Source organism: Rattus norvegicus, chromosome 1, assembly GCF_036323735.1.
Source record: "Rattus norvegicus strain BN/NHsdMcwi chromosome 1, GRCr8, whole genome shotgun sequence".
Taxonomy (NCBI): Eukaryota; Metazoa; Chordata; class Mammalia; order Rodentia; family Muridae; genus Rattus; species Rattus norvegicus.
The window spans coordinates 117,229,049-117,252,788 of record NC_086019.1 but is presented as its reverse complement, the minus strand read 5'-3'; the positions used below and the strand labels follow the sequence as shown (position 1 = coordinate 117,252,788).

The window sequence follows — 23,740 nt, the reverse complement described above, 5'->3', positions numbered from 1 at the left end:
TTGTCTTCATTCCCAAAGAATATTTCTCACTGTCTACACAGGAGGAAATTCTTAATGTCTGTGTTTTCATTGCACTTGGCAGGATGTGCCTATAGTTGTCACAAATCAATCTGTTGAGTCCTCCTCCTGCTTGAGTTAAGGCTATCATACAGTAGAGTTTGCCTTGGTTTTGAACAAAAGTAACTTTTGTGATGAGGAAGAACAACAACAAAAAAAAAAAAACAGTGAGAAAACAGGGCACCAAGGCATTATGAGTTGGGACGCCATAGACTGAGGTACTGTAAGAGACAGAGAAGAAAGTGGTTTGCCCAAGAAATGGTTTGTACTCAATGGTTTGTACTCAATGGTCAATTTTGTATCATGGGAGCCAACTGCAGATGCTCCTTGAATGCCAGTGTTATTTTGTCCTGACAAACATTTTATATCAGAAATACTATAATTTGAAAATGTACTTAATACATGTAACCCCTCCGAAAGTCATAGTTTAGCAACCCAGCTCACAGAGTGTTGCTCGGTTATCCTGGAGTTGGCATAGCTGACAAGGAGCCTCAGCTCACAGGCACTATCCAACATCTGGAGACACTATTGGGCCATGTATCACTAGTTAGGGAAAAGATTAATGTTCAAACAAGCATCCTACTGGATGCTTCTAGGGCTCTGCTTGTGCACCACTGTAACATTGAAATGTAAACAATGTGAAACAAAGTACAAAGTGTAAGTCAGGGACCTGTAGCTTGCTAACAGATTTGAATTCATTGTAAACAAGGAATCTGAGTTAGACAAAGTGAGCTTTTATTTACTGGATAAATGGCCACTGATGCCACCCCTTGTAGAAATCCAAGCCTGGTGAGAAGCAATATCCACTTTAGAGAGCTGTGTCCTTGGATTCCTGAGAAATGTGTCAGAAATTGTAATTCTTTCTTGCCTCAGTGTTGGTGTTTCTAAATTGTCTGTTTGATCTCATAGCACTTGGAGCCTCTTCCAGGCTCTGTAACTTTTATATTTGAAAGGCCTTTAATCTCAGCAATTCATAGAAGTGGTTGGTGGGATTTTTTTGTCTGTTTGTTCTGTTTGTTTTTGCTTTTTGTTTGCTTGTTTGGCTGACATTTATAGGAACTATTTCAAACTTATTTCCTCAGCAGGTGCTGTTTTCAAGGAGAGGATTATGCAGACTAGGAGAGAGTCCCTTTGAGGCTGGTTTGAATGATCAGGATCTTGTTACTCTGGGAGCCTAGGTTGCTAAGCTGATGGGTCAGGGCTGTTGGAGAGATGGCCCATCTGTGCTTGGAAGCTTGCTTGTAAGTGTGCTTTCATTAAACAATTTCAAGGCCCATTTGCTTCTAAAGCTAATTAATCATTTTACAGATAAGTAATAGATCTACCCCTTGTACCCGATTAATCAGATCTCCTATTAACATGGGGGGTAATTTTTGTAAGAGCTGTATCTTGAGGTTTTCACCTGTGTTTTCAAGATAGGTTCATTAAAATTTATTTGATTATGGCCAAACTTTATTGGAAAGATTGAAAACTGGTTTTAATCTGGCCCCTGCCTCCAACAGCAGCATAGGTATTGTTTCTTACTGAGGACACTGTATAGTGTCCATTTTCATTAACATTCCGCAGTGTCTATTTTCATGTATGGACTGCTAATTCATTGATCAGTGATGATTCTCCTTTTTATTGCTTATGACCTTTGATAGGGTGGTGGTGAGTAAGGCATCATATACCTCCATATTACGGAAAGGTGGATGGAAGTTTCAGTTAACTTGAAATGTTAATTTTAAAATATAATAAAATTATTTAGTTTATTTTTCATACCAAGCATGTTATTTTTAACATATTGCATGACTTTCATATAATCTAAAAGTTTTCCAATGTATTTTGTTTTGCTAAATATCAGAAATTATTCTAGTGCTACATGCTACACTAAGAGAACATTCAACATTAGTTATTGAATCCATCTCTCTGCTCTTGTAGGAGCTAGTAATGGGAAAGGCTCCATTGGGAGAAGTTAAGCTATGATGCTTTGTACTGCAATGTTAGGGATGTGGCTTAGGCCTTTCTAGGAGGATGTTCTGGCTTCCTGAGGGGTTTCATGTACTCCTCTTCTGTCCTAGACCTTAGATGAAGCTGATGAGTTTTACACCCCCTGAGGAATTACTGCTGATTTTAGCTGGGATGGCCCAGTTTCTTTATACTCCTTGATCTTTACAATGAAATATCATAGAGATTTTAAAAATAGATTCATTTATTTATATTTATTTAATTTATTTACTATTCATTTAACTTCAACAATTCCCTTTGTTCCCTTAAGTACGTGTATGCGGTCAAGGAGATTAAATGGCTGTGATCTGAACATATCTGTTGCCATTACAAGCAACACTTCATGAAATGTCCACTGGGAGAATACCCCAACCCCCAACCTATCACAACTGGGGTAATAGCACAAAAGCCAAGTTACTGCTATGCTGGCTAAAGATTTCCACATTTGTGAATGCAAAACAAACTCTGAAGCATTGAAGTGAGGCTGTGAGAAAAACACTCAGCTCCAAATCCTGTCTACTTATATTTGTGTGTGTGTGTGTGTGTGTGTGTGTGTGTATGTTTGTGTGTTGTGTTGTGTTGTGTGTGTGTGTGTTGTGGTATGTGTGTGTATGTGTGTGTGTGTATGAATGATTGAAGCATTGTGATACTGGGAAATACTAGACAGTGGGTGGGAATCAAAACTATAATGGATGATCATGTTGAAAGATAATGTAATTGAATTAGTTTATTCAAAGTTTTATGTTGTTGCTTGGATATGGTGTAGTACCCAAAGGCTTATGTGTTTTCGATCCATTCTCCAGTGTGACACTGGAAGGTTGTGGGACCTTTAAGAGGCAGGGTCAATGGGAGGCATTCAGGTCCCTGAAGGATGCTGGAAACAAGAAAGGATCCCTTCTTTCATTTCCCTGACAGAACGGGAATCATTTTTCCCTTCTTTGAGCTCTTTCTTAAAGAAATGCATTTGCAGTTGTGGAGCGTTCATGCCTAGCATGCACAAGGCCTTAGGTTCAATCAATCACAGCAATATGGACAAATGAATAGATTAATAGATACACAGATATGTAGATAGACAGACAGATAGATACAATAGATCTGCCTAACTGTAGATGCAAAGTCTAATCTGTGATACAAAACGAATTTGCTGTCGACATAACCTGACTATCTTAGGTGTTTGTAATAGTAAGTCAAAGCTAATTAACATTTGATTTGGATATATGTATAGATTAATTAAGGAAACATTTTCAATGCAGTTTACTTAAATTGCTGCTTACTGGGTAAATTAAGTGCAGATGCTGCCCCCCTAGCTTTGCAGGTGGGTTTCTGTCATGGCATGCCATTTCAGATAGGCAGGATTTGAGCTTTGGCAGTCCCTCTGACTATCTGTGCTGTCTTTTAAGAGCCCTGATAAGGGATGTTTTTGTCTCCAGGCATTTAGTGTTGGCTTCAATGTCCTGTTTCTGATTCTGTACAAGTCCAGAAGAGCAACAGGCACTGGATGAAACCACAGGAAGCCAGGACTTCCTACTAGAAAGGCCTAAATCACATCCCTAACTTTGCCTTACAAAGCATCACAGCTTCTTCAGAATCTTGTCTCTATGGAGCCTGCTCCTGTTACGAGATATTTGCTGGAGCAGAGAAATTAATTCAATGACATTGGAGGTTCCCTTAACCTGAATTTTACATAGTGACCAACCTATATACCCATCTGAACTGAGTAGAGAAATATTTCTCAGTGACCTGGGGGCATTGACACCTTGGCTAGAGTGAGACAGCATATTATGGAATAGGGTCCAGGTAGGACATTGGTTTACCTAGGGTTTTGTTTTTCTGAGCTTTGCAATGTTTGAGAAATGCTGGAAGTTTGGCGCTTAACAAAGAAATATCTTTGTACTTACAGTGCTATATGTGAAGGTATAGCCTGGGGTGAGTTTTAAGAAGAAAATATTACCACACACTGGTAAATTCTATTTGAAAAAGTAGTGCAGGAAATGGGAATAAGGAGACCCTAGAGTAACTGAGTGTGTCTTCCATACATATATGTACAAGTGTATACATGTATGAATGATTGCAGTTATGTGAAATGTAACTGAATTATGCAGGCATCTGTGAGTGTGTGGATTATGGTTATGATTTTAGTTAGTTAACATTGTATCCACCAACATTGTGGGGATTTTTTTCTCAGCTCTAATCTCTGTGTAGACATTACTATATTTTCTACATATGGAACATGCCACAAGGAAATATATTTTGCTTCTTCCATTGTTGTTGAGTAACATTCACTTTGTGCCTGCCTAATTGGTTCATCTAGAACTTCAGTAGAAGGTTAATTGAAATGATGAAGGCCTGTAGTCTTGTCTTGATCTTGATCAAGAAGAATGTGGGGCTTCTATCAGTGAATTCAAGGTTTTCTAGTGTCAGGTCTACACATATAAAATAACCCTCAGCATGCTGAAGATGTTTCCTTTTGTTTTTGCCTTATTGAATACTTTTCAATATTAACTTATTCTGCATTTTGTCGATTGCTTTTTGCTATACTCATTGAGTTTATCATATTTATTTTTCTCCTGTCTTTGCAATATAATTAATGCCATTATTAATGTGTTATATTAATTTTGTTTGGAACATCCAGTTGCAGTCCTGGCATGAATCTTACCTGATTACAAGGTATGCTCTTAGCATGCCACTGGATTTGCTTGGTGGTATTTTTCTGTAATTGGCTACCATTCTCTAGTGTTTATTTCTCGTGATATCTTTGGCTTTATAATGGTGGCTAAGAGACAGGAAGAAAGCATTACTCCTTGGTTTTGGAAGAGTTTAAGAAGTATTTCTACTAAATTCTTCTTTAAATGTTTGGCAAGATCAACCCAAGGCTCTACTCATGGATTCTGCCCTGCTTGTTCTAGAGCAATTCAATCTGTTTTCATTAGGTGTCAGTCTTCATGGCAGTACTGTATATGTCTGTCTACTGTCAGGTCAAATTCAAACCATGATACATTTGATAAAAACTATACGATGCTCTATCCAGAGACATACTTAGTTTAAATTCCACAGTGTTCACCATTCAGATGCCAATATGCACTTGAATACTGTGACACTTTGGCTGTCTTTAAGAATTCTGATAGGCTAAATTAGACAACTTTCCTAGGTTTCTAGGGGATAACACCATATGATGATGGCCCAACTCTTTTGTTGTTACATCTATGAATAAATTCTTGTTACTCCATCACTGTTCCATAGAATACCAGTTCTCATCTAGATTTCCACACTTTCTCATTTTCCTTTCTTTTTTGGATTTCTGTTAAAAGCTTTCTGTCTTCACCCATTTGTCCTTGGTTTCTGCTTCTGAATTACAGCAGACATGTAATTCGGTTCACAGTTGTTTTTTTGTGAGTGTGTGTATGTGTTGTTGTTTTTTTGTGTTTGTTTGTTTGCTCATGTCTCTACTTACTTCTTTTTGATAGAACTTGGAAACTTTGAGTCTTGTAAAGAATACCTGTTGATGAGTGTGTGTCCTTTGCATGTTTGCGATGAAACTGCCATTTGACCTGATACTGTACTTCTCCACTTGCTAAGGATTTATTCTTTGCTGCCTAGCCAGTCGATGACAGATGTTGGCACCATGCAGTATTGTGATGGATCAGAACATGGATCCTTAATGATTAATTGTATTTGCAATAACTCCTGATGTTCTGGAAACTCCATGCTGGGAATGCAAGGCTATGGGCAGCTGGTTCAGTAGAATTGAGCCCATCTTAGAGCTTCCAGGTAAAGAGGCAGCCAGTCCAGCAGACAGCAAGCAGACTACAGCCCATCTCAAGGCTGCTGGGGCTTTAGACATTTGGTCCAACAGAGCATACCCTACCTGAGAGCTGCCTAGGGGATGGGCTGCTGATCCAGCCGAATATAATGTATTTCAGATGATTTATTGGTGGTAATAAATAACCTGAAGGCTAGCAGCAGAGTTACAGAAGACTCGCAAATGTTAAATATTAATTTCTTTAAGGGAACTTGAATTGCAGGTTTTTCAAAACTGAAGGGAACCTTTGAAATCGCTGTTAAATACCTTTATTTTAGAGCATAGAACAAGACTCCCAGGAGTATAGCAGGCACTAGGGCTTCCTCCCTCAGTAGCTCCGCTGCTGAAGCTGTGGTCCTTGGGGGCCTTTCCCTACAGATGCCTATGGAGATCTTAAAGAAGACAGAGAAAGGTATGACCCAGAAGAAAATATGAAAAAGGCCTACCCCAGGGGCTTAAAAGGGCAGGGGAAGGAGTGTGAGGCAAAAAGGGAATGAGCCTAGTGCAGGGGAGAAGGTTGATAAACCAGAAGCAGGGGTGCTGTGATAACATTGGAGGAGCAGCAGTCAGACTGACACAGACCAAATGTGCCCAGTCATGTCAGTTTCCCCATCTCTCTAATGGGAAAATAACATAAGAACCATAAGGATACATGAGGAATGCATACAAAGTATTTAGAATGGTACTGATTCATAATTAATGCTTTTAAATACTATGACCCACATCTCCATTTAATGGGAATTCTGCTGTTGTGTAGTCAGGACTTTCTGTATAGAGATTCAGTATCTGTAAACTTACCTGCTGCTTCAGAAATAACTAGGTATTAGGAACAGATTGGGGAAATGGTATCTATATTGGATATCATTGTCTTCACACCACCTAAAACAGCTAGTCATGCTGGGTCATATTCTTGACCCTTGAGGTGTTATATGACATCTAGCAAGGATGGAAACTTGACGGAAGGATGACCCAGACAAATGAACACAAGGACTCAGAAAGGACAAGTAGAGGGATATGGATTTGCTTTCCGCCATAGGAGCCTTCCTATTGTATGCCTGCTCTGGTTGACTTCTATAGTCAAGAAACAATTGTTTTAGAAATAAGTCATGCTTGTTTTTACTGATCACAAAAGTAACTGATCCATATTGTTAAAGTCTGAAAACCGCAGAACATAAAAAGTCCTATCAGTCACCATTTACATCTTAGTAAGTGTTCTTCCACGGTTGTTCACAAAACAAACCTAGTTTATTCTGAAAGCAGCATTTCCTAGATAGCATCTCTTTACTGAATGTATAATATCCCAAGTTTTCTCAAGAGATCTGCAGTTTGCTCCTGTGTCACCCCAGCAGCAGGCTCACTTGTAGAGTTCCAGAAATGATTCATACACATGTCACAGTAGAACAAGCAGTTGAATTATATTGTATATTATAACTCTTAGTTATAATAAGAGTAAGAGGACAGTCCAGGCTAAGCTAAGCAGCAACAGCCACAGTTATCATCACAGAGCTCGGTTTCACTCTCTTTCCCTCTCCCTCTCCCTCCTCCTTCCCCTCCCTTTCTCCCCTTCCCTCTCCCTCTCCCTCTATTGTTTACTTCCCTGTGCTTTCTCTGTAGTTTCCCATCCACATCAGTTAGGGCATGTTTTCCTTGGAAGCACACTTTATTCAGGATTCAGTCTGTTCTAAGTAGATTCAAGAATGTATGTAGAGCTTTACCTATACACATTTCCCTTCAAGTTGAAAAACACAGTTGGAGAAAGGTTAATGACTCTTTGCACATGCTTTTCTGGCAATGAAGTCTGTGAAGCTGGCTAACTTGACTCACAGTGAGTGAACATTTGCTACCTGTTGTTCTTTCTATCTTGTCTTAAGGTCTGAAGCCAGCCCAAAGACAATTACCTCATGCTTGGAATGACCACTGGTCCAGCTCTGTCAGAGCTAATCTGCATAAGTGCCATAGTATGAATAAATTGTTCTATATCCTGTGTTTTATTTTCCTTCTTCTTTTTACAAAAAGGCTCTGGCCTCCATGTATTTATTACCCAGTATAGTATTCATACTCTCATTAGCAGAATTTTGCAAAGCAACAACCAGCTTGTCTATCACATTTGTGTCTCCCACTGTCATTTTAAAAATATCATTTTACTGTTAACTTTTTTAATGCCTAGGAGCTGGCTGGTCTTGTGTTATCAAGTTTGTACTGATGGGCTCAGCTCGGGATGGCAGTCTCTCAGTACCTCTGTTAATAGAGGGATTAATAGGGTGATAACTTTTTGAGGATAGACGTGAATTTTATAGGTCTCCTGTAGTATGGGTGTAGTGGTTTGAATAAGAGTGGCTTCTATAGGCTCATATGTTTGAATGCTTGGTCATTAGAGAGTGATGCTACAGGGCCTGTGTGTCTCTCTTCTTGCCGACTTCTAGTCTAGATGTAGAACTCCAGCACCATGCCTATGTGTATGATGCTATGCTTCCTAGACCACTGAATGTCAGAAAGCCCCCATAGACTAAACCTCTGAGTGTAAGCAAGTCCCAGCTAAATTTTTTTTTTTTTGGTAACAGCATGGTCATGATGTCTCTTCACACCAGTAGAACCCTGACTAAAACAGATGAGTTGAACATCTACTTAATCTGAAAATTAAAAATTCAAATACTGAAAAGTTCCTAAACCAGAAATGTTTTAAGCACTGTTGCAATATTCTCTATAGAAAATTACACATGTGACATATGCCACCAATCACAGCCAAAATGATATATTAACATCGGTTAAATCACCTTTAAGTCTCTACCTATGAACCATAAGTGATATCTCATTGTTGCTATGCAAAGGTTGCTAAGTCTAAAAGAATCTACAGTGTTGCTGCATCCAACCTCTTTATATAAGGGATGTGCAAGCACAGAAGTTTCAGGCACAAGTGTGTGCACACATGCCCATCTCTATTATTATGGAGCAGTTCTCTGGACATCAAGTCCAGCCAGAATATCGGTGATCTGAGCCTCAGCAACTGTCAGCGCATTTTTTGTTGTTGTTTTGTTTTGTTGTTTTGTTTGTTTGTTTTTGTACCTGATGTTTAAAATAGAAGCTTTGGAGTTTAGATGTGTGTTCTTGGTCTCTATGCCAGGATGTGGTGCTATATTGGCTACCCTTGTTTCCAGAATCACATAATTCACAGTTTTAAGACTTTCCCACAACTCTCTTCACCAGTTTTACTCTGCATTCTCAGAGAGCAACACTAACCAGGAAACAAGGGTCACCCCATCAGGTTCCCCTTTGGTAAATAAGGAATTTTTTTTCCGCAGATGCTATGGTTCATGAAGCAAGCCTTTTCCTGTGGAGTCTCTGGCTTTGCAGAGGACAAGAAGCATCTCTAGATGCCTGCCCTTGGCTTTCTGGCTGTCTCCTCTGCCTTCCTCCTTAATACCACTGTTTCTTTCAGGTGTGGATATTTGGTGCCTTCCCTTTTTCAAAGCCTGACCCCAGCATATCTTTGGAGTCTTCCAGGAGGACCACCTCCCTTTTCCAGTAGCACAACAACCCATTCCTTGCAGCATTTCAGCTTGGCCTGCATCAGCACATGTGATGAACAGTTACCATATGGCCATCCTGGCAGCTTACGGGTTCTTGCATTCAGAAATGCTTTAGCTCATCACGTATAGTTCCCAGCAAAATACAGGCCATTTGCTTACCCTAAATCATAACAAGATGTTCTCTCACACATACACAGCAGACAGTACCACACAAATGTATAGAACCAGGTTCCTACCTCCATGTGTTTTTCCCTCATGATGGTCATTCAATTCTATAAATGTTTGTACAATGTAACTGCCTTAGGGGTCTCAGGGGTTGAGCTCTGCTAAGGATACTGAGCATGATCAAAGGACTTTATCCCTAAGTGATACCTTGCCAGGAATGGGATGAAATATTCTTGCATGGATCCAGTAGACTTGATTGCTCACTCACTTTCTGTTTAAGAGTTCGGAGCTTCATCTCTCTTTTTGGGGACAGATTCAGGATTGTCTGCAAGAATTGAGCACAATGGATATTGATGTCAGGCCTGTAGGAGTGTATCACAAATGGTTTTAAGATGAGGTCTCTAGACAAAACATGACCAGTGTTTACCTTGTAATCATCAGGATCCCTGTGTACAGATTTCATTTATTTTCTAGGAAGAACCTGAGATACAAATTAATCTCTATAATTATAGTTTATATAGAAAATTAAGAGCTGTTCTGCTTTGGTCACCAAAGCTTCTCTATTTGTAGTGGGCAGTGACTACTGCCGAGGCTTATAACTCATCAAATTGCTAAGTATAACTGTTTCTGAGTGCTAAGCTGTGGAAGCCACACTTCTGTTGCCAGTCCTGTGCTTACCTGCACAAGATCAAGCCAGTTGAACTTCCAGTACAGACTGGGGAGGGTCACTTGAGGATGCCAGCCCTATTGGAGGAGCTGTTGGCAGTTGATAATCTGTTGAGGGTGAGGTAGTTTTTTAATGTCCTAGTGGATGACCCTGTGACCATGTGTACCTGGACAGTGCAAACTAGACTTGAAGTTATTCATTTTTCAAAAGAAGACATAAAATTGGAAGGGAGCTGAGCTAGGGAGTACTAGGGGCTTTGACGGAGATGATGGCCGATGTATCTGTTCAATACATATTGAATAAATATGTGGAACTGTCAACAAATAAAGTGTATGGTTAAAAACAAATTAAAATATAGAGGTAGTTTCCAAATTATCAGTAGATTTGAATAATGTCCTTAGAGACAGGTATTAGTCCGTGTCCATTGTTTTAGTGCTTATTGCAAACTTTCCAGATTACAACTTCCTGTGAACGCACTGCTAATGCTTTCGGGCAGTCCCTGTCAGCAGATTCCCAGTTCCAATGGGCCCTGACACAGAGCCTAGAAGATCTGAAATGTAAAAGCCATGGAAGCTGCCCAGGGAAGGCCATGGGTGAGTGGGTCTGAGCGGTTTAGGCAGAAAGAGAGAATGACCACACTTCAACAAGAAGATGAAAATGATGTGGTGCTTATCTGATGAAGATATATTCACACAATTCCATTTGTAAAATAAGCAAGTAGATGGACCAAAAGAAGAAAGACCTGTTCTCCTGGGGCTAAGTCAGGAATAAGAAGGCAGAAAGATCAAGAAAGAGCAGTCTTTCCTTAGGTGTGGAACATTCTGACGACTTCATCCTCTCAACTTCTACCTTTTCTCCAGCTTCTGGCATTTTTTTTCTTTTCAGTTTCAATTGTACTTTCTTCTAGATTTTCTGCCTCTCCTGCAGTAGATGTACTTGATGGAAACAATTCTCTATGGCAACCAGGAGGCTCACTGAGAAGACAGGTGATGGTGTTTGGAGATGCTTTTGTTGCTGCAGCCTGAGAAAGGTATGCTGCCAGCAGGGAGTGGACGGAGTCATCCTTGCCTATGAGCATCCTGCAGTGCACAGGACTGTACCCGCTTCTGCCTCATGGATGACATAGCTTTAAGAAGAGACTTTGAGAAATGTTTTTAGAAATTTAGGTAACAGACACCATGACAATATGCCCAGCTTGTTTTATTCCCTAAAAAGTCTATATTGTAATAGTATTCTATCAGACATAAAATGTAGACGGGAAGAAGGAAGCAAAGGTTAAAAGGGAAAGGAAATAAGAAAAAGAAAGAAAAAGATGGTAACAATTGCCTAGGTGACACACAGATAGGTTCACGGTTCAGTAAATTGAAATAGTCACAAATCATATTACATAGAATTACACAAATACTGCGAATATACAAAGAGAAAATTTTTAAAAAGATGTATCCTTATATCACAAATCATAATTCTATAAAGTCATTTTATAAGCCATCTGCTTTGGTAACAACAATAGGAAATACTTTGTAAATAAAAGACTTAGTAAAATTGTCAATAGTATTGGTTTAGAACAATTGGTGTTTGGGTTATTGAAAGAAAGGTGTCTCAGTGATAACAAGACAAGCCAGCATCTGCTCATTCAAGAAAAACTGAAAAGCTGACAAAGTTCAAGTACCACAGAGTTCCATGTGGAAAATGAGAAAAAGAAGTTATTTAAGACAGATAAAATACCCAATATACTAAACAGGATGCTGAATTTTCAGAATTTTAGTTCCAGGAGTAACAGCCTCCTCCTGTCATCATTCCCTTCTAGAAGTTCCTGAGCAGAGAAATAATATCAGTGCCCAAGAAAGAGAAAGTGGAGAAATAAGGTAGATTTCTTGTAATACCTACTAGTCAGTGGCCATCCCATCATGACACCTCAAATGACAAAGGGCCATCACAACTCATCCATTATAATGATAAGGAAGCCACAACTTAAGAGAGAGGAGAAAATGCTCCAGTGTCAATACCAAGATGAATGAGATGTTCTAACGAAATACAAGAGTGTCAGAGGGAAATATCTATACAACTGTGATTTAGAAAATGGAGACTGTCTGAGGACCCTGACTGGAAGTTCCATCTCCACTCTTCTTCCTTAGGGGCAGAGCCACATTGACTCCAGTGAACTGTGACCAGCCCCTGCATCAGTCACTTCTCTGTTTGCCAGTTTGTATAGTTTTTCACTTTTTACCAAGACATTTGCAATGTATTGGGACCCACTCTCATGGACTCATTTTAATAACTCTCCTTGTTTCAGACTTTCTAAATCTAGTGACAGGGGTCACAGACAAGAGTTTTGGGGTGGATGCATTTTCAGCTCATCATTGATTTAATAATGTCTTGAACAACTGCAAAGACAGACAAATAAATCATGCCTCTGATCTCAGCACTGATACTCTTAATGTGAGGCCAGCTCAGGTCTATGCCTTAAAAACTAAAGCAGGAGATGTGGTTTGGAGGCAGAAGGCTTCATTTAGCATGTGTAAGGCCATGGGTTGGATCCCAGTAAGATAACAAAGCAAGAGCCACTTCTTGTACTGGCTTAGAGGCATACATTTTAAAAAAAACTGTACATGAGATCTGAAAAGATATGAATAATCTTATTACATTGGAAGATGTGAGGACATGAGGGTCAGAAACCAAGTAAACTGCCTTTCAATTGTATTTCAACTTAGTGTTTGCCTTAGTTTGATTCCATTGCTGTAATAAACAATATGGCCAAAAGCAACTTGGGAAAGAAAGGTTTTTTGGGGGGTGTTAAAGGTTACAGTCCACTATGAAATCCAATCACCAAGGCAATTTATAGAAGGGAGGGCAGGGCAGGATCCTGAAGGCAATAAAACCACATGCTGCTTGCTTATTGGTTTACTCCCCTTGGCTCACTTAGCTTCTTGATTTTACAACCCAGGAATAACAATGGCCAGAGAAGGTTGACCCCTTCCACATCAATGATTAATCAAGAAAATACTCTATAGACTTGCTATGGGCCAATTTCTTTTAATTCCCACTGTTTAGGTGACTCTAGCTCATGTCAAGATGATAAAAACTCACCAACCCAGGGTTGGATGTCCTAGCCACTGTATAGGTGAGAACAAGGCACAACACTTAGGTAAATTAGGAAGGGTAAAATGAACATCTTCTAGTTTGCAGTAAACCTGACTGAGTGCATTAAAACCACAGGACATCTTCCAGATACTCCTGACATTTTCTGAATTCCTCCAAGTGTCTAGATAAAAACAAAAAATAAAAAACAAAAAACAAGAGCACACAAATTCAGCCACATTTGTACATAACTAGAGGGAGCATATGGAGACCAAAATTAAAACAATTACAGTATTTACAATATTTACAACTGCTCTAAAAGTGAAATACACAAAGATAAATTTAACAGACAGGTTTAGAATCTACATACAGGAAATAGAACAGTAAAGCCAAATGAAAGCTCCAGAAGTCCTACATAGATGGGCATGTGTCTAGCTATGGGCTGGAAGACTAGGCAGAGTAATGGCCACCTGATTATCTGTGGCCTTAGCTTGATTCCTAACAAAATCCTACCAAAAGTTTCATAGTTAAAGATATAGGAAATGGTATATAATGATTTAGGACCTAAAATAGTGCAAATGACTTTTTAAAGAAGTGAAAGAGTGGTTAGTCTAACAAGCTTCAAGGCATATTTTATAGCTATAATGATCAAGACTAGACATCTCAGTAAGAATGGAGAACCCCAGAAGTAAACTAACACAGTTATGTTAAGGTAGTTCTAAATAAGTACATGAGTCTCATTTATGGAAGATGGTTCTAGAACAAATGGACATCAATAGGAAAACAAAACAAAACCTGGGAATTTAAATCTGCATGCTAACACACACACACACACACACACACACACACACACACACACACACACACACACACACAATCTGAATATAAAATGTGAGAGGTACACCATGTCTGATCCTCCTAAAATGCTATGACCAAGGCAATTTATAGAAGGGAGGCTTTATTTGGCTATGGTTCCAGAGGGGCCGGGAATCTAATTACAGGCAATTGTGTGCAGAGGCTGTAGACATGGCAGTTGGAGCTCTAGGTTGAGGGCTGAAGGCTCACGTCTTGAACCTGAAGCTAGAAGTAGAAAGGGAACTAGAAATGGTTAAAACTCTCTGTCCCAGTGACATATGTCTTCCAGTAAGGCAACACGTATTTTTATGCCTTCCCAAACTGTGCTACCAGCACGGGACCAAGAATCCGTTTGCTAGAGCTTTGGTTAAGCATTCTCATTCAAATCACCATATCACATTCTGTGAAGGAAGCCAAGTTGTCATAGGATCTCTGGGGATAGCCATCAAACGCTATCTGCATGGCCTGAGCTCTATGTTTTAGCCAGGGCCTATGGCCGGTGTTATAAACGATGTTTTCTCATCAACCATGGTGTCAGCATCCCTGGAATATGAATTGCCTAGGAAATGAAGAGAGTCAATATGCGTGTGTTTAATCTGTTTCAGTCGGAGCAGGCCATGAGAACTGTGACCTAGGCAATAGGTTAGTGCATTGAGGAACTGGTTATGTGAAGGACTCACATGAGAGGAAATGAGAAGCAGAAAGAGTCTGGACAATGACAAGCAGCAGGAGGTCCTGGGGACATGTCTTGGTGCTTTCTACATTGTCATCCCTCCTCTTAGTCTTTGTAAGCTGAAAACCACTTCTAGTAGGTTGCACCATCATGGGGCCAAGTAGCTGTGCACCAAACCTTCTGAAAGTGATAAATGCCTCCCCTTATTTAATGTCAGGCAGTTTATCACAGTGACAAAAACTAACCTGGATGTGAAGATAATTCTCATTTTCTTTTATTATGTCCATAAAATGGGTTTGTTTTGATGACGACAACAACAGCACCACTCTCCAAATATGAGAGAACTTTAGATCTTGCAAATGATTTACATAAACCTTTTCCCCTTTTTATGATTTTTTTTCTTGAAACTACCTAATTCACATGTTTGTACTATCACTTCTAAATAGCTTTAGAATACTGCGTTGGGCTGTGTTTTGACTTAAGTACTCACAGATAGATGTTTGTTTTGTTTGGCTAAGTAACTCCTATACTTAACTCGGCTTTAGAAAATGTCACCAGATTGAGTCATAAAACATTTCACGGGATCTGCTCAGAAAAATGCTTCTATTCCAGGGTGATGATGCTGAAGATGGTAGTAATACAATGACAGTAAAGCTTTTGTTTTGTTTTTGTTTTTGTCTTTTATTGGACATTTTCTTTATTTACATTTTAAATGTTATCCCCTTTCTCAGTTTCTCTTCCAGAAACTCCTTATCCTATCCCCCTCCCCCTGTTTCCATGAGGGTGCTTACCACCTACCCACTCACTCACTCCCAACTCCCTACCCTGGCATTCTCCTACACTGAGGCATCAAGCCTGCATGAGACCAAGGGCTTCTCCTTCCATTGATGCCTCACAAGGCCATCCTCTGCTACATATGCAGCTGGAGCCATGGGTCACTCCATGGGTAGTCTTTGGTTGGTGGTTTAGTCCCTGGGAGCTATAGGGTGTCTGTTTGGTTAATATTGTTGTTCTTCCTGTGGGGTTCCTCTTCATCTCCTTCAGTCCTTTCTCTATCTTCTCCAGTGGGGACTGCTTCTCAGTCTAATGGTTGGCTGTGAGCATTTGCCTCTGAATCTGTCAGATTCTCAGGAGATAGTTGTACCAGGTTCCTGTCAGCATGCACTTCTTGGTATCCACAATATTGTCTGGATTTGGTGACTGTATGTAGGATGGATCCTCAGGTGTGGCAATCTCTGGATGGCCCTTTTCTTCAGTTTCTGCTTCACACTTTGTCTCTGTATTTCCTCTTTTGTGTATTTTGTTCCCACTTTTAAGAATGACTGAAGGATCCACACTTTAGTCTTCCTTCTTCTTGAGCTTCCTGTGATCTGTGAATTGTATCTTGGGTATTCCAAGCATTTGGACTAATATCCACTTATGAATGAGTGCGTACAATGTATGTGTTTTTTTATAATTGGGTTACCTCACTCAGGATGATATTTTCTAGTTCCATCCATTTATCTATGAATATTTTGAAGTCATTTTTTTATAGCTGAGTATTACTCCATTGTGTAGATGTACCACATTTTCTGTATCCATTCTTCTGTTGAAAGACATCTGAGTTGTTTCCAGCTTCTGGCTACTATAAATAAGGCTGCTAAGACATAGTGGAGCCTGTGTCCTTGTTATATGTTGAAGCATCTTTTGAGTATATGCCCAAGAGTGGTATATGCCCATAGTTGTCAGATAGCACTATTTCCAATTTTCTGAGGAACCACCAGACTGATTTCCAGAGTGGTTATACCACCTTGCAATCCCACCAACAGAGGAGGAGTGTTCAAAATCAGGGCTGAAATAATCCAAGTAGAAACAAAAAGAACTATACAAAGAATCAACAAAACCAGGAACTGGTTCTTTGAAAAAATCAACAAAATAGATAAACCCTTAACCAGACTAAAAAGAAGGTAGAGAAAGAGGGGGGGGGGGGCAAATTAACTAAATCAGAAATGAAAAGGGAGACATAACAATAGAAACAGGAAATAAAAAAAATATCAGATCCTACTACTAAAGCCAACACTCAACAACACTCAACAACACTGGAAAATTGGGATGAAATCAACAATTAAATCAGGATCAGATAAACTATCTAAATAGTTCCATAATTTCTAAGTAAATAGAAGCAGTTATTAAAATTTTCGCACCCAAATAAAGCCCAGGATCAGATGGGTTTAGTGCAAAATTCTATCAGACTTTCAAAGAAGACCTAATACCAATACTCTTCAAACTATTCCACAAAATAGGAACAGAAGGAACACTATCCAATTCATTTATAAAATGATAATTCATTTTTATAAACTGTATTTGGTGAGAACTGTGCCCTTCTGATCTCTGGGAGAAAAGGTTTGAACATTGTGACTGACAGTTCAGTCAGTGGATGGCGAATTCAGCTGATAACTATCCTCTACAGTAACAAGGCTGTGGATGCAGTTTTGAGCTGCATTTTCTGCTGTGAGCTTTTGGCCAGTTATGAATTACAGGATTTCTACCACATTAAATGATCATCTTATTTCTCCCAATGAAAGAATTTATCAAATGCATTATCATCTCAGTAAGACCCATGGTTGCTAATATCTCATTTCTTAACAGAAATGTATAATATCTGTGTGGATTTTTCTCTCCAGTGAATTCCCAAGGACCCTGCCTATTTTGAATATTACTCAAGTCTCAAATATTAGGACTCTAATGAAAAAACAAAGCTGCCACTGATGGAAATGAGATGGACTAGTTCTGCTGACATTTCTTTCAGGAATTTCTTTTGGAATATTGCCTTTTGGACAGCTGAAAACCTTGATTGTGTCCTCAAAAATCCTCAAACAGATTTTTGAAATGTCCTTGTTTTTCCTACTCTGAATAAGGCTGGACATTTGTCAGAAACTTGAGTGTCACAAGATCTTGTTTCTGCCTATTCGAGGGCCTTACCTCTTCTTTAGTGCCTCTTCTTCAGCATGATAGGTCTAAAGAGGTGTTTTGCCTTGTGCCATACTCAGAATCTCAGGACTGATTTCCCTTTGCTTCAGGTGCTATCGAAGTCCGACACACTGGGTTAATGCTTAAGACCAAACACAACTACTCAGACATAAGCTAGAAACCCTTGGAACATGGCCTCTGAGTACCCACAGCTGTCCTTTCCAAGGGCAGCTAGCCCAGTAGTCCCTAATGGCTCAGGAATGCCCTTGCAGCAAGGTAAAGAGCAAAACCATTTATAAATACTGACACGTGGACAAGCAGGATGGAGAATGAAGCTAGGACATTGCATTCTATGCCCTGTAGGTCTTTCTTCTTTTGATATATATATATATATGTTTTACACATCAGTTGTAAAGCAAGTAGCAGTGTCATTTATTAGACACTGTCTATTATTTTCTTACTAGAGGCAACTATTTTCTCTTTACATTCCTGGTCTGTCCCACCCACCAAAAATGACCAATATCAATAGCTTGGCACACAACTACCCACACTTGCCTTTTTGATCTTCTAAATGTCTGAAAATACAGAATTGTGTGTCTTTTAAAAGTCTGCTTTAAAGAGGTCTTTAATACATCTGTTTCCCATGGTGAGGGCTTTCTTTAGAGGTAAAGGGGAAAATAAATTAGCACTTGTGTTAGTGATGGAGGGGAACTCTGCTGGAACTCTGTGGGACTGCATTGCTCAGTATTAGAAATTATCCAGGTAATTTTTATCACACCATCCACATGTACAAAGGCCACAGAAAATGAAATGCCCCTTGTTTCTGATGTTAAAGGAGAATAAAAGTCTCTTTCCAGCAAAATACAAGATTACCTGAGACATAACCCTTGTCAGCTTGCAGAATACTCAGCTGTTTGCCCTTCCTAAAAACAAGTATTTCAAAAGTGATCAGGGCAGAGAGTACCTAGTAATCCTAGCAGTGAAGGGGTTGAGGCAGGAGGATCAATAGTCAAGGACTTACTAGGATACATAGATTTTTTTATCTCAAACAAACAAAAATTATTATTTAAGGAAAAACATTGTTTTCTGTATGGTAACACTTTTTTTCCTTATTTTATTTCTACCCCCATCTGCTTTGTTGTTGGTAGTATGTTTTGTTATTGTTGTTGTGTTAATGTTGTTTAGCTGTTTGTTTACAAAGGAAATTATTTATTATTTGATTAAGAGGTAAAAACAGGTCCGACTACTTCTTTTTATAAAAAATGTTATGTATGTGTGTATGTATGTATGTATGTATGTATGTATGTATGTATGTATATATGTATGTATATATTTATGTATTTATTTATTTTCACACTCCACATTTTAGTCCCCTCCTGGTCCATGACAATTCCACATCCCATACTGCCCTCTGCCCCCCAAAACCCTGATCTCCACAAGGAGGTCCCTACCCCACCCACCCCATCAGACCTTTAAACTTCCTGGGGCCTCCAATCTCTTGAGGGTTAGGTGCATCTTCTCTGACTGAACCCAGACCCGGCAGTCCTCTGCTGTGTATGTATTGGAGGCCTCATCTCAGCTGGTGTATGCTGCCTGGTTGGTGATTCAGTGTCTGATAGATCTCGGGGGTCCAGGTTAATTGAACTGCTGATCCTCCTACAGGGTTGCCCTCCTCCTCAGGTTCTTCTAGCTTTTCCCTAATTCAACCAGAGGAGTCAGCAGCTTCTGTCCATTGGTTGAGTACACATATCTGCATCTGACTCTTTCAGCTGCTTGTTGGGTCTTTTGGAGAGCAGTCATGATTGGTCCCTTTTTGTGAGCACCCCATAGCTTCAGTAATGTTGTCAGGCCTTGGGCTGCCCTGACTTTCTGCTGGATGTGCGCTATACAAGTTTTCTCTCCCCATTGTAGGGCATTTCATCTAGGGTTCCCCCACTTTGAGTCCTGGGAGGCTCTCACTTCCCTGATCTCTCCAGAGGACCTAGAGGGTCCTCCCTTCCTCCTCCCTCCTGAGGTCACCTGTTTCCATTCTTTCTGCTGGCCCTCAAGACTTCAGTCCTTTTCCCTCACCCAATCTTGTTCCCCTCAACCCCTATCCCCCTCCCCTTTCCCTTTGCTGTCCCTCCTTCCCTCCTCCTTGGTAGTTGCTTTCTTCTCACTCTCAAGTGGGACTGAGGTATCACCAGCTTGTTGACCTTTTTGAGTTCTGTGGACTGTTTTGGATATCCTGTACTTTTTTGGCTACTATCCACTTATTAGTGAGAACATACCATGCATGTCCTTTTGGGTCTGAGTTTACTTCAATCAGGATGACATTTTCTAGTTCCATCCATTTGCCTGTAACACTCAGGACGCCCTCATTCTTAATAACTGAGTAGTATTCCATTGTGAAAATGAATGACATTTTCTGTATCCATTCTTCTGTTGTGGGATATCTGGGTTGTTTCCAGCTTCTGGCTATCACAAATAAGGCTGCTATGAACATAGTGGAACATGTGCTCCAGTGGCATGGTGATTCATCTTATGGGTATATTCCCAAGAGTGATATTTCTGGGTCATTAGGTAGATCTATTTCCAATTTTCTGAGGAACCTCCAAATTGATTTTCAGAGTGGTTGTGCCAGTTTACAATCCCAGTATCAATGGAAGAGTGTTCCTCTTTCTCCACATCCTTACCAACATGTGTTGTCATCGGAAGTTTGATCTTAGCCACTCTGACTGGTATAAAGTGGAATCTCAGGGTTGTTTTGATTTGCATTTCTCTGACCACTAAGGACTTAGAACATTTCTTTAGGTGCTTCTCAGCCATTCGAGAGTCCTCTGTTGTGAATTCTAGGTTTAGTTCTATACCCCATTTTTTGATTGGGTTGTTTGGTTTTTTGGTGGTTAGCTTCATGAGTTCTTTATATATTTTGGATATTAGTCCTCTATCAGTTGTGGAGTTAGTGAAGAGTTTTTCCTAATCTGTAGGATGCCGATTTGTAAAAAGCCAGAATAACGATAACAATTTTTAACAAAATTGACCTCAAGCTCTACTATAGTGCAATAGTGATTAAAAAAACTACATGATATTTGTACAGAGACAGACAGATTGATCAATGGAATAGAACTGAAAACTCAGAAATAAAATCACACACTTATATAAACTTGATCTTTGACAAAAAGCCAAAAATATACAATGAAAAAAAAAAGAAAGCATCTTCAATAAATGGTGCTGGACTAACTGGTTGTCTGTATATAGAAAAATGAAAATAGACCCACATTTGTCACCATGCACAAAGCTCAAGTCCAAGTGGATCAAGGACCTCAACATAAAACCAGATACACTGAACCTAATAGAAGAGAAAGTGAGAAAGAGCCTTGAACTCATTGGCACAGGAAGAAATTTCCTTGACAGAACTCCAATGGCTCATGCTCTAAGATCAAGAATTGATAAATGGGACCTCATAAGACTGGAAAGCTTCTGTAAGGCTATTGGTCTACGATTTCAAGTTGGCCAAGTGTTGATGCCATCTACATGTATAGGATTTGCACAATCATAAATATGTTCAGCATTAGCCACATTATTTTAGCAACTACAGAAAGTAAAATGCAAACACACCTACTATATGATCCAGCTCTCCACCTGGGAAGACATGAAACTACAGCTTCATAAAGAAGTCTGTCTCTACCCCACTCACTGCAGAAATGTTCATATTAGCCAAGATGCAGAAACAAACCAGTTTTCTGTCAGTGGGTGAATGCATGAAGAAATTGTACTCTGTACATTCAATAGAATATTATTTAGTGATAAAAGGAGGTAAAATGTTAACCCTCCTAGTCAGAAATAAGACCACTATCATAATTATGAGCCAAATTTGAAGCACACTTTAATTATATACCAGCCAGGGAGTTGGACCATGGCCAGGTCCACTCCTGGATTCCCAGGAAATGGCCTGGAGTTACGTTTAAGTGGAGCATAAAAGGATATATGCGGCCTCTTTATTTCCCATCAGGTCAAACCAGGAGCAAACATATATTCCCGTGTACCTCCTGCCTGCATCCAACTGGGCAGTGTACATCCTGACATATTTTCTGTCATGTACCTCCTGCCCACATGTGATCAAGTACATTTGGTGCAGATGGGTCAACCAAATGTGGCCTAGTATGTCTCTCCAGGAAGTCATGGTACAATTGATCTTTTTCTTCTTTATTTTTCTTGTCTTTCCTCTCGTACCCTTTCTTTTTTTTCCTCTTCACTTTCAAGAACTAACAGATGCTCCAATGCTCCAGGCACAACCTGCCGTTATCCTGCTTCTGCCCTAAAATTGATTTATTTTTTTTTTAGGAAGTCTTGGCTCCATTCATTGGAGAATGGTGTTAGTAACCAGAATCTTGATATGGGGTGTGTTAATTGCTATCAAATTATGGTTTCTTCAGACACACTCAAACTAATAGAAGAAAAACTAGGGAAGCATCTGGAACACATGGGCACTGGGAAAAATTTCCTGAACAAAACACCAATGGCTTATGCTCTAAGATCAAGAATCGACAAATGGGATCTCATAAAACTGCAAAGCTTCTGTAAGGCAAAGGACACTGTGGTTAGGACAAAACGGCAACCAACAGATTGGGAAAAGATCTTTACCAATCCTACAACAGATAGAGGCCTTATATCCAAAATATACAAAGAACTCAAGAAGTTAGACCGCAGGGAAACAAATAACCCTATTAAAAAATGGGGTTCAGAGCTAAACAAAGAATTCACAGCTGAGGAATGCCGAATGGCTGAGAAACACCTAAAGAAATGTTCAACATCTTTAGTCATAAGGGAAATGCAAATCAAAACAACCCTGAGATTTCACCTCACACCAGTGAGAATTGCTAAGATCAAAAACTCAGGTGACAGCAGATGCTGGGGAGGATGCGGAGAAAGAGGAACACTCCTCCATTGTTTGTGGGATTGCAGACTGGTACAACCATTCTGGAAATCAGTCTGGAGGTTCCTCAGAAAATTGGACATTGAACTGCCTGAGGATCCAGCTATACCTCTCTTGGGCATATACCCAAAAGATGCCTCAACATATAAAAGAGACACGTGCTCCACTATGTTCATTGCAGCCTTATTTATAATAGCCAGAAACTGGAAATAACCCAGATGCCTTTCAACAGAGGAATGGATACAGAAAATGTGGTACATCTACACAATGGAATATTACTCAGCTATCAAAAACAACGAGTTTATGAAATTCGTAGGCAAATGGTTGGAACTGGAAAATATCATCCTGAGTGAGCTAACCCAATCACAGAAAGACATACATGGTATGCACTCATTGATAAGTGGCTATTAGCCCAAATGCTTAAATTACCCTAGATCCCTAGAACAAACGAAACTCAAGACGGATGATCAAAATGTGAATGCTTCACTCCTTCTTTAAATGAGGAAAAAGAATACCCTTGGCAGGGAAGGGAGAGGCAAAGATTAAAACAGAGACTGAAGGAACACCCATTCAGAGCCTGCCGCACATTTGGCCCATACATATACAGCCACCCTATTAGACAAGATGGATGAAGCAAAGAAGTGCAGACCGACAGGAGCCGGATGTAGATCGCTCCTGAGAGACACAGCCAGAATACAGCAAATACAGAGGCGAATGCCAGCAGCAAACCACTGAACTGAGAATAGGTCCCCTATTGAAGGAATCAGAGAAAGAACTGGAAGAGCTTGAAGGGGCTCGAGACCCCATATGTACAACAATGCCAAGCAACCAGAGCTTCCAGGGACTAAGCCACTACCTAAAGACTATACATGGACTGACCCTGGACTCTGACCCCATAGGTAGCAATGCATATCCTAGTAAGAGCACCAGTGGAAGGGGAAGCCCTGGGTCCTGCTAAGACTGAACCCCCAGTGAACTAGTCTATGGGGGGAGGGCGGCAATGGGGGGAGGGTTGGGAGGGGAACACCCATAAGGAAGGGGAGGGGGGAGGGTGATGATTGCCCGG

At 39.9% G+C, this 23,740-nt stretch overlaps 1 protein-coding gene across 2 annotated transcripts in view; it reads left to right on the top strand.

Moving 5' to 3' along the window:
• The window catches only part of Gabrg3 (gamma-aminobutyric acid type A receptor subunit gamma 3), a 623,439-nt gene that overhangs the window by 133,982 nt on the left and 465,717 nt on the right, over window positions 1-23,740 (top strand). The gene's annotated exons all lie outside the window — the stretch shown is intronic.